The sequence below is a fragment of the Caretta caretta genome, chromosome 8 (genome assembly GCF_965140235.1).
Source record: "Caretta caretta isolate rCarCar2 chromosome 8, rCarCar1.hap1, whole genome shotgun sequence".
Lineage (NCBI taxonomy): Eukaryota > Metazoa > Chordata > Testudines > Cheloniidae > Caretta > Caretta caretta.
Window position 1 is genome coordinate 29,844,932 of NC_134213.1, and position 12,404 is coordinate 29,857,335.

Genomic DNA, 12,404 nt, shown 5'->3' on the forward strand with positions numbered 1-12,404 from the left:
GGTGCAATGATTATCTCATACAAACCTCAGAGTCCCAATTCAAAAGACCTTACACTCAAGCCCTCTCAACTTCAGCTGGAGTTTTGCCAGAGTAAGGACTGTAGGGTCAGTTCCTGACCCCAAGTTGCAATATACACATTAACAGAGTCCTTAAACTTTTCACACCAAGTAATATTCTAGTCATAGTTGATCCTTTACTGTCCTAGGAGATGATCTGACATCATTCAGAAAAATGGCTTTTCAGTAATGGGAAACAGCTTTAGGGCTGCACATAATTATACAACCCCCACTATTTACAAGAAGAGCACTAACTCTATTGTACTCTTACAAGATAATGTTTTCTATAAAAGTTTCTTATATGCAAGCCTTGCTCAGCTGGTTCTAGGTACTGTGTGTAGAATTCAGTGCATTTCCCTGGATTTGTGTAACTTTTAATAATGAACAGCTCCAGAGTGTTCAAAACCAGATAGGTTATTTAAACACCATCCTTCTTCTGAGCTCTAAATTATTAGGTTACACTTCAGTACCTCAGGACTTGAGATACTGCCAGAGACTAAGCATAAACTTTTGCCTTTGAAACAAACTTCTTCAAGGGAATGGGCAGGTCAATTATCCTTAGTATGGAAACCCTCAAACAAAATCCAGTCCCAAAGCCCCTTTTGCAGTAATAGTGGAAGACTGCATCTGCACAATTTTAAGGATATAGGCATGCGCAATACATACATATGCTCATGTGCACGCGCACACAGATCCTCTGAAAATAACAACCAAACAGTAAAGTGATGCCAGACAAATGTTCTCTGGACATCCTCTGATAAAGCCTTCCAAGTACAGGGTGGTATAAAATACTTAATTAGATACAACAGCTATTAAACAACAAAATCTAACACAACAGCCTGCAATATTGTCAATATTTTCTGGGCTGTGGCTCCAACCCTGGGCCCGGCTTTGGCCCACTGTGTGCTGTTCCACCTGTGCAAAGTGGCCCAAAGCCCAGCATACCCAGTCCCTGGAAAAATGTCTCTGAGTGGAATCTCCCCTCATGTGGTTCAGATCTACTGTAGCTGCTCCAACACTGTCCTCTCTCCCAGCTGATGGTAGGGGAGGCATGACTAGGGGAAAGGTGGCATTGGTTGGGGCACCATTTTAATGGTTCCAGTAACTCGGAGCCCTCCCTATCTAATGTCCCATCTCTGGCCACTGGAGATATTTGCTACGTCCAGTTGCAGATAGGCCATTGTAGGCAGTCTCATCACATCGTCCACTCCATAATGCCGCTGGAACAATAATTTTTCAGAGCTTATTATTGTGACACTGACAGACCAAGTGCCAGGTTATGCTAAGGCCTATAGGCCTCACTGACCACTGACAAATGCATAGCTGGAAACCAGTCAGACACACCTGTGTATTAGCTTTGTTAAAATAGACGTAAAGTGTCTAAGAACTTAGTGTTTAGACTTTATGAAATGCTTGTAAATTGCTGCAAGCGTTAATCTCACTTATAATATCTGTATTCTATGTTTAAGGAAATATTTAAGAATTTGCTCTGCAAATATAAAAGTGTTTGCTATGAAACTGGTAACCCATGCAGTCAAGAGAAAAGCATTACCAAGTGTGAAATACTAGTTCATCACAAAAGGTGTCATCTCCTGTCCCCCCGAAAAGGTAGCCCATAGACACCAGACAAGCCAATGTGGAACATCAGTAGACAAAAGATTTGCTGATTGTTTTCCTCACACCTATGAAGTGGGGATGAACACAAAAACTCGTCCCATCACATTTTGAACTCTAACGGAAGGGAATAAAAATCCCTGTCAAGGAGGAATTGTTATTGCTATGCTGCCTGGAATTCAGAGAGGGCAATATTTCTAAGCACAAGCAAGGGATCCTCAAGCTTCTTGGCTTGGGTTAGCCCTAAAGGACATATGGAGCTTGGATTTCATAGTTAACTGCTATTACCTTTTGGAACCTAAGACTGTATCGCATTTGTGTGTGTATATTTACCTGCTTTAACCTTCCATATAACTCTTATTTCTTTTTCTTAGTTCATAGACCTTTAGTTAGTTCATTATAGGATTGGCTACAAACTTTGTCTTTGGTTTGAGATTTGAGATACAATTAATTGACCAGGGATAAGTGACTGATCCTTTGGGACTGCGAGTAACCTGAATATTGTGATTTTTGGTGTAAAGGACCATCTGTCACAAAGGCAAGCTTACCTTGGTGGCAAGATAGACCAGAGTGCCTAAGGGGACGGTCTGTGACTCCATGGTAAGACTGTTACAGTGCTTTAGGAGTTCACACTTGTTACTTGGTTGGTGAAATATAATTACAGAACACACACATTTGGTATTTGAGCCCTTCTTCTAGACAGTCTGCCCTGAGGTGGACACTCCTGGTCGTTAGCCACTCTAGACAGCTTGATAATCAGCACCTAGCTCTTATATAGCACTGAACTTGAAATAACTTGGACAAATACAAATAATGCATCTGGCTTGGAATGGGTGATATGCCAAAGAAAAAGAAGTACTTTCCATCTTTGAATCACTAGGCACACCAGGGAAATCAAAGCATATATTCTGCTTGGTTTGGGTTTTTGATGTTTGTTCTTGCACCTCATTCTTCATCCAAAGCAAGTTGGCACATTCAGTAACAACCTGCATGACTGAAACTATTGCTGAAGACGTTCAGTAACATTTTTGAGATGGCACAATTGGAAGTTTACTTTTATCTTCAAAAAACCTAAAAGAACCTGCAACCTAATTCAGACAGCTAGAAGAGACATTGACATCAACCAGGGTATGTCTACATGGGGCTAAAAGACCTGAAGCATGGCTGCAGCTGGCTCAAATCAGCAGACTCAAACTCACAGGGCTTGGGCTACAGGGCTAAAAATTTCCATTTTGTCATGCAGGCTCAGGCTGAGCCTGAGCTCTGGGACTATAGGTGCCGACTCCATGGATGCTCCAAAAATAGTGGGTGCTCAGCACCCACCAGCCATAGCTGTTTGGCGGCTGGAGGAGGCACTTGGGGAAGGGCGGAGAGGAGCGAGCGGTGGGCAGGCAGGGCCTCAGGGGAGGGGTTAGAGCGGGGTGAGGAGAAGGTGGAGTGAGGGCTGGATCTCAGAGGAACGGGTGGAGAGGGGCAGGGCCTCGAGGCGGAGCAAGGGTTGAGCACCCCTGGGGAAAAATAAAACTTGGTGCCTGTATCTGGGACCCTCCATCCTCGCAGGGTCCCAGAGCTCGGGCTCCATCCCAAGCCTGAGTGTCTACCCAGCAATTTTTTAGCCCCAGAGACCAAGACCTGTGAGCCTAAGTCAGCTGACCCAGGGAAGCCACGGGTTTTTTATCCCTGCTTAGATATATCCCATCAGGTCAACCTTGGCTTCTAACTTCCTTCAGTTTGCCTTTTTTGTTTATTTCTATGAGCATAAAACATGACAAGCATTCCTTAAAAAAGAAACCCAGAGAATTTCTAACTTGATGGTGACATGACAGGAACTCAATGTTCTAAAGCCTTCAAGTATCCTTTTGAAAGGTAGCCTTTTTTTGTTAACAGAATACATTGGAGAGAGATGCCTTAAGCTATAACTTTGCTACAATATCCATAGGAGCTTTTTTTTTTAAATAAAGGAAAACAGACTTTTGAGAAAAGTCAGAATAGTGGTGTAAACTTCCAATTCCAGGAAATCATAATTCTTCTTAAAGTAGTTATCTTAGCCAACTTGGAAAATTGACAAATGCATAGAAATCCATTAAAAATTCCCCCAAAATGTATACACTTGTCAAATATTATGACTCACTGTGTCATGCAGAAAGCACCACTATCAAAATTAGGAGGATTTCAGGCTTGGTACCAAACACAGCATCCAACTAATTTATCACTGTTCACAGAAAATTTGGAATGTTTTAGGCTCCTTCCTGTTACTTATTTTTTCTCATCTCTCTTTCATTTCAGATTTCAACATTTCCAGATTTCTCTTGGGAATGTCATGGAACCCAGACAACCTCATCTTGGGGAACAAAATTCCTGTTGATAATTGAAAGGGCTTCATCGATGTTTACTGAATGGCAGACAGCATGGTAGGGAAAGAAAACACTTTTTAAACAGTGATACTCAAGTCAAGAGCTATACAAAGTTTCTTATGTTTCCTTCAGTTACTAAATATTTTGGGTAAAAATCTGTCCTCAAACAGGGATATGTAACATTCAGTGGCCATCTGATTGCATGTTTCTGAGGGGAAAATGTGGCCCTTTTTACTTCTGTGCATGGTTTTGGGCTCCTAGTTATTGCAGCAATAAAAGGTCTTCCAAGTTTTTCTCTGAAAAATGATACTTCCAAATACTGTGTCATTTTGTTAATTATTTGCACACAGGCTATGCTGGGCTCTAGAGGCATTAAACAGCTTTTTAAAATTTTATCAAAAGTGTTTTATACAGAGGGCATTCCACCACATGAAAGCTATAGCTACACTAACAGCAGCATGTAGAATACATACACTGTATCCTCCCGCCCCTCAGCACATGTATAAATAGCAGTGTATATGGTGAGGCACTGCTTAAATGAGAAGAGTCAACACATGCCAGAACCCTACACAGTTCTCGACATGCCCAAGCAGTGCCTCCCACATCTACACAGCTATTTTTAGCTCCCCGCTGCCTCCCCACTTCCAGAGGCTTTCGCTGCGGCATGTAGCTACGCACCACAATGCAGACGCAGCCTGCCTTTCACTGTAGCATGCAGCGACACGTACCTTACACACTGCCACCAGTATAGACAAGACCTAAGAAATGCAACACTTTCCCAACCACCAACATCATCCTCCACACTAACCTCCCCTACTCAACTCCACCCTAGGTACATACAGGTAAAAACACCTGCCATACATACATAAAACCAAAATTTTCATTACTCGCCCAACCAAAACAAAATCCACACTGTACATCCCACACCCTCTCTCCTTTCACCAAAGTCTGCAAGAATGGACAGGCTTTTCAGCACACCCTGCTGATCAGCCAAATGCAGGGGGTGTAGGGCTTGGGGGGATTTTGGGGGAAAGGCGTTTACAAGTGGGCTCTTTCCCGGTTATATTTTGTTAGAGGCTTGGTGGTGGCAGCAATAAGGTCCAGGGACAAAAGGTAAAATAGTTTGTATCTTGGGGAAGTTTTAACCTAAGCTGGTAAAAATAAGCTTAGGGGGTTTTTCATGCAGGTCCCCTCATCTGTACCCTAGAGTTCAGAGTGGGGAAGGAACCTTGACACCTCCTTTTTTATTTGGTTCAATGAAATCCTAAAGAGGGACATTGGTCATTTTAAAATAATCTCTTTTCACAGTTCTCACCACTTACAAAGAGCTGCTAGGCTGGCATATTTATACAGCTCCGTGATCAAAAACAAAACAACAGCAACAGAGACAGAAACATTTTGCATGCAGTTGGTTTGATTTAATTATTTTGTTTATTATTTAAATGACCACATTGGCATATGTGCTATTTATTTCATACCATGTTAGATTTTTAGAGCCGTGATCTGAATTATATTGTTCCTTCCTAATGGGAAAAAAAGGGAGGTGGGGTGTGTCAACATTTTTTTTTCCAATCCCAACTTTGAAATGATCGTAACACCCACATTGTAACTTGCCTCCAAGTACCATGTGTTCCTCAGTTTTATTGTCTGCAGTGTCATTTAGGCAATCCTTTGCTCTCATTTCTAATATTAATCAAAATAATTAATAACATGGCATGGAAAATATTCTCAGTCTTATGTGAAAACAACTTTTACAGAATCTCAAGGCTAAGGGTAACAATGCTGTCAAGAACTTCACAAGATTAAATAGGAAAAAGGGAAGTGTTCATGGGCAGTGTTGCCTGATTTTAGGGGATTAATATTATTGTTTATATAACAATATAACTTATAAACATAGGTTTAGGATGGAGAAATGGATGGAGACAGGCTGGCTGTTATGTATTGGGCTAACTTTTACAGCTTGCAAAGGAAAGAGACATATATTTGAATTGTTAAGTAGTATGTTACAGTCCTCTTAATTGTACTCAGTGAGCCAAAATAGGGGCATTACCTCTGGCCACACCGGTAAGAGCTGACTACACACTACAGCTGTCCTCTTAAGAAGTTACTCGTTGGATACCCAGTAGTGACTAATGTTCCACAGAGACATGGATTCCCCTGCTCTTTCTCCTTCCCCTTTACGCTGAAAAAAAAAAAAAGGCAATGCCAAGTAGAAATTTCAAATAGTCCTTAGCAATCAAGGCCACTGTCACCCAAAAGCTGATTGGCTTCATGGGGAGTGGGGGAGGTTTAGATTGGATATTAGGAAAAACTTTTTCACTAAGAGGGTGGTGAAACACTGGAATGCGTTACCTAGGGAGGTGGTAGAATCTCCTTCCTTAGAGGTTTTTAAGGTCAGGCTTGACAGAGCCCTGGCTGGGATGATTTAACTGGGAATTGGTCCTGCTTTTGAGCAGGGGGTTGGACTAGATGACCTTCTGGGGTCCCTTCCAACCCTGATATTCTATGATTCTATGATTCATCAGTGGTAGATGTTACTGAGAATGTGCCAGAACATGCTGTGCAGAGAAATTATTGCCAATCAGGAGTAATGCTGATGCTTGATGAAGTTTAACAGACTTGAGCCAAAACATTGGATCCATCTATCTTTTGGGCACTCCAATAATGCATTTCACAACATGTAAGTTTTGCGGATCCAAACACCCACAAACAGGGGCGTCATTGCAGAAAAATCAGAGGGGAGGAGCAAAGTTGTGTCAGTATCCCCACTTCCACCTTCCCACTGAGGCAATGGCTGCTTGTGGGGGATAAACGAGTTGGTCCCATCCGTGAGGGGGCTGGAGCAGTGGAATGCCAATCCTGTCCCTCGGAGCGAGGTGTCTCTCTCACTGATGGCTGGCTTGGGGCAGGGACTGGCCATTGCTGCTGCTTCCTATCCAACCAGTGGAATATAGGGTTGGTGCTAACAATGAGGAGATTAGGAGCCCCGGCCCAGACAGCCTCAGATTGGCTCCCACTGGCCTGGGGGAAGACACCGCAGTGCTGTTGACTGGCAAGGGTATGAATAGTCTGGGCGGGAGGAGGGAAACCAAGGTCTTGTGGAGCAACTGCCCCCCACCTCATAGCAAATGGCACTCCACACAATTTTAGGAGAGAGGTGTTAAATTTGAACTTGGGGAAGGAGTCCAATAGGGGCAGGGAGGGGGCAGAGTTGGGGTGGGGACTTTGAGGAAGGGGTTGGAATGGGGGCGGGGCAGGGGCAGGGCACCGGGGCGCGAGCACCCACCAGTGCCAGGAGAAGTTGGCGCCTATGAATCTCATGGTTGGTAGGTCCTTACCTTTATAACGGGCTGAGCCCAACCCCTGAACTTTGAAGAGATTTAAAGTCCAGATCCATACTTCTTGGATTATTTTTTTACATGAGACTCTTCCTGCTGGTCAGGGTTTACCAAGCTCAACATTTAGAAGTAAAAGCCAATATTTTCCAACCCCAGATTTTGCCTCAATCCATTGTGTTTGTTCACTGAAATGACGCACACAGGAAAGTCGCAGCCAAAGTCCTTATGGAGACAGTCCATTCAGTTGCCAGGCAAGTGCACCAAACCCACTTACTAAAAATTCAATGAGAGGTTTTGTTGCAAAAATTTAAGGCTGGATGCACAGTAGCTGATTTCTAAACCTCATTTCTGGACTCAACCCTTGCTTGACAAACAGAAAATCTTGAACTCATAAGTTTTATCAGGAAAATAATTACTTTGAAAATAATTTAAGACTGCTTATGGTAAACTCTGATATTAGGGGGAATTTTTTTTTCACCTTCAAACATTTGGGCAAGATTTTGAAAAGTAGTAGCTGAAAGTTTGACTCCTAATTCATATTTAAGTACTCAAGTAAGGGGCTTGATTTTCAGAAATACTGAGAACCAAGCAGCTACCACTGCCCTTTGTGGTACCAGTGAAACCAGAGCTCAATGCGATAAGATGTGGGGAGAAAAGCAGGGATTCCAGCAGTATTCCCATGTGTTTGAGCAAAGAATGTGTTCTGCTTCTCTCCATTGACAAGATAAGGAAAAAGCTCACACAATCTCCCAAAGGAACACTGCTTCTTGTTTACGGCACCAGAGAAGATTTGACTTTAGAACAAGATGCTGTAATGTACTGATGCCCTGGGACATCCTTAAGGTGAGAAAGGAATTCAAGCCCTATCAATCACAGAAATTTAAAGACAGACAAAACATATTACTTTGGAGAGAGAGATCACAATAAGTGTTGTACACACATAAGCTGTTAAGTCGTCTAAGTCTATTTCCCTGCCATTCAGTGGGGGACTTTTACAGCATTGGTGGCAATTATGCTGTTAGATATTTATATATATATATATAAGAACAACCATATTTACATTAGCTCGGCTAAAGATTTGGTAAGGGACAAATCCTCATGCATCAGGGCAAGAGTGAATTACTAACTAATGGGCATTATTTAGAAATTCTGCCTTTTGGAAGGATATTCCACAAGTGTCCATTTTGAAGTTTCTTCCACCATCCTCTGAAGCATCTGATAATGGCACTGTCAGAGACAGGACACAGGCCTAGATGGACTATTGAGCTGACCCAATATAGTAATTCCTATCTTCTTATGTTGAAGAAGAATAGAAATTGGAATAAGACATGTCCCAGTGCTGAAGAAAATCCCTTTTGTGCCTATTAGTATAGTACAGACATTATTTGTGGACAATTTATCCTTGAGTTAGGTCCCTGTAATGCTTTCAAGCCTAATGGGAGATGTCAATTAAACTTGCACCCCCAACAGAGCAACTGAACATATTTGGCCAAATTATGCTCCAATTTATGGGAGTAAGTCACAGGAATCTTCAGCCCACTTTTTTCCATTGAAGTTGGCTGCATCTACTCTAATGTCTAGCAGAAGGTAGTGCAGAAGATAAAGTACAGCTTGTTTCTTTGTATACCAGTTGTTAAAGTATAGCAATCTTCCTAGAATAATTTATATACAAGGATACCTGCTTACCTCTTGCTGGCATTTCTAATGTGCCCACCGAGTGCTGAATACAGTAATTAACGTTCACATAGAGTTGTCGACAGTGTTGTCCACTTCTCCTAGATTTGGCAATTTAGCATGCTGCCTTATTTACTGAATATTATAACTTGCTCTGAAAGCGGTTAGGTTTTTGCTTGGCTTCTAATCCTCTGGCAGGATGTTCAGAGGTTGGGGCTCGTCACCCTAGAGCACCCTATGTTCAGATCTCACAAACTTTATCCTCCTAGGCCAGGGGTGGGCAAACTTTTTTCTGAAATTGTTTGGAGGGCCGGTTAGGGGAGGCTGTGCCTCCTCAAACAGCCTGGCATGGCCTGGCCCCCGCCCCCTATCTAACCTCCCCTGCTTCTTGCCCCCTGATTGCCCCCCCAGGACTCCTACCCCATCCAACCCACCATCCACCCTCTCCCTTCTCCCTGGCCCCTGACTGCCTCCCGCTGCCCCATCCAACCCCCCCCTCCTTCCTGACTGCCCCCGCAGGACGACTGCCCCCATTCAACCCCCCTGTTCCCTGCCCTCTGACCGCCTTGCCCCCATCCACACCCCCACCCCCTGACCACCAACCCGAACTCCCCTGCCCTCTATCCACCCCCCATGCTCCCTGCCCCCTTACCGTGCTACCTGGACCACCAGTGGCTGGTGGCGTTACAGCTGCACCGCCCGGAGCACCAGGACAGGCAGCCGTGCCGCCCGGCTGGAGCCAGTCACACCACCGCACAGCACAGAGCACAGGGTCAGGCCACGGCTCTGCAGCTGTGCTGCTGCCCAGAGCATTGTGACGGTGGCCCAGAGCGAGGGAGGAGGAATAGCAGGGGAGTGGCAGGGGGCTAGCCTCCTGGGCCAGGACAGTCCCGCGGGCTGTAGTTTGCCCACCTCTGTCCTAGGCAGTATTAGTCTCATTGTTCCACAGATGTGTGGCTGTCTTGGTGGGCCATGAATGCAGAGGGAGTCTGACATTTGGGTCCCAACCCCTGGGCAGCATTAAGGATTAGACTAGGGATTTGAACTGGCACCAGAAGCAAGCTGGGAGCCAAGGTAGGGTGCAGAGCTAAGGAATCAGATTGCTGTATTTTCATTTGCTGTGCTGTTTCCACCTTCATTCCCTGCACAATGAATTATCATAGTCTGACCTGAGGGAGGTAAACATGTGGATCGCTGTCAAGGAAAACTCAGACTGACTGCAATGACAGCAGGAATGGGCCCAAGATCCTTGTGTCAGTTATGTGTATCCAGCTCTTTTGGTGTTCATATTCTTTGTTTCTGCAAGCAAAAACTTGGGGTTCCTGCTTTAGTCTTCTATACAGAAAACAAACAAATTTCACATTTTGCCAAGTAACTAAACTGGAAAACTTCCACCCAGAGCAAGAATCTCTTGGAGTAAAGGATGGTTGCACCAAACCCTAATCATTACTTGCTTTCTCTTTCAAGCAAATTATGGCTAAGGACGATCCCATAGTTCTGAAACTGGCTAATAGTTAGGAACTTGTTTAGGCCTTAGATACACATGTAATAGCTCAAATCCTTGGTGAACTTACAGAAGAAATACTTGAAACCACACTATCAGAAAACTTCCTGCTTGTATGTATGACACATGAACTAAAAACATGCAAAGGCAACAAACCAATCTAAAGAGCTATGATTCAGATAAGTTCAACTTAGCACTGCAATTGGGGCCCCTCACTGAGATTGTTCTGAGCCGTCTGACCACAATGGTTAGCTATGTGAAGCAAGCTAGCAAAGCTCCATAAACTAGTGGCAACCACAAGTCACCACAAGGCATCTTTCCTCCAGAGTAATTTTGTTTACTTAAGTACTTGGTTTTGGACAGGCAACAGCCCTGCAGTAAGCTGGGCCAGAGGGAGAAATTGTAATCACTCACAAACAATGAATAGCGCTGAGTTGAAAAGGGGAAGAACAACAAAAAATCTGTGACAACAACATCTAACCCAAGAGACTGCAAGGTCCTCTGAGGTAAAAATGCATTAGGCTCATCTTGCTAACATGCAACACCAGAAATTGTTTCTACTTATTTTTCTGTGATACAAGCTAACGGCGACAAACCTTTCACTGGAAATAATCTTACTGCCCCCATTCCCTCCTTCCCGGGATGCCATCTGTTTTAGAAAGAGGCTATTTTATTTAATATGGGTAATTTTTTGAAATTGTTTTCAAACCTGATCCCAATTGCCAGACCAAAGCGAGTTGAATACATTTGCTGAGACTCACTAGATCAGGCTTTTTAAAGAAATTTTTAGTGTTTCCCAAATTCCTTGTGGTATCTACTCATTTCTGCTTCTGACTAAGGACACAGATTGCAGGGGTGCGTGAAATTAAAAGAAAGACACAAAAGTTTAACTAAAATGTTTCAAAAACTTCAAAGATCAGCTCAGGTTTGGGACTGCTCAGATTCTGGCCAAGCGTTCACATAAATTCATGGATGATCGTTTGAGCTGCCAATCCCACACGGATGACAGTGTTTGAATACCACCTTTAAAACAGTAAGACAGTACATGCAAGACTGATGAGGGGGTAAGAACAAGCTCTGGGTATCTCTTTCTCTCAACCACCCTCCCCCACAACCCACACATGAGAACAAGTCAAAAAGAAGCCTTGGAGGCAGATGGACATCTAGATAAAGAACTTCAGGAAAATTCTGTGGGCTTTGTTAGAGACTCCTGGGGCAGAAAGAGCTGCGGGGGCTAGCAATAAACCATTTTCTGGAGTACACGGAGAGGGATCCTTTTAAGCAAGAAAGCCAAATATAGCCAAGTCCTAGGAACGAAGTTAAGAGACCAGCAGAGTGAAGAAAGAAGTCTTAAACAAAGGAAGATCTGAAAGCTTGAGACAGGAACCAAGTGGTAGGTTCCTGTTTTGAAGTCCATGGCTAGGAGTTCACCCGCATTTCCCTGAATCAAGAGGGAAGATTGCTGAGACCATCAAGAGGGCTCCAACAAACTGTTCAACTAGTTTCTGGTCCATTGTTAACCTTAGACTTCTTCTGAACTGTCTATCCTGGAAGAAGTAGAGTTTTTTGTTTAGCTGTAGGGCTAAACTACTCCTCCAGTGAGAGGAAGTTGAGGCAGGGGGAGTTAAGGACACTGTCACAGAGCCTAAATATGGCTTTAATTGCTTAAATTTAGGCACCCAGATTTGCAAGTGTTGAACTTAATGAATAAAATGGAAAACATTATCTGGTCTTGTGGCTAAGGCCTTGAGTGAAGAGATTCAGGCCTTTTACTTTTGTTTCAGCCATTGAATCTCTCTCTGTCACATTCAGCCAGTAACATGCCATTACTATGCCTCAGTATGGACGTCTGTAGACAATTCT

The 12,404-nt window shown here is 43.6% G+C and overlaps 1 protein-coding gene across 1 annotated transcript in view; it reads right to left on the reverse strand.

The window, feature by feature from the left end:
- SLIT3 (slit guidance ligand 3) overlaps window positions 1–12,404 on the reverse strand; it is an 806,608-nt gene that overhangs the window by 58,985 nt on the left and 735,219 nt on the right. The gene's annotated exons all lie outside the window — the stretch shown is intronic.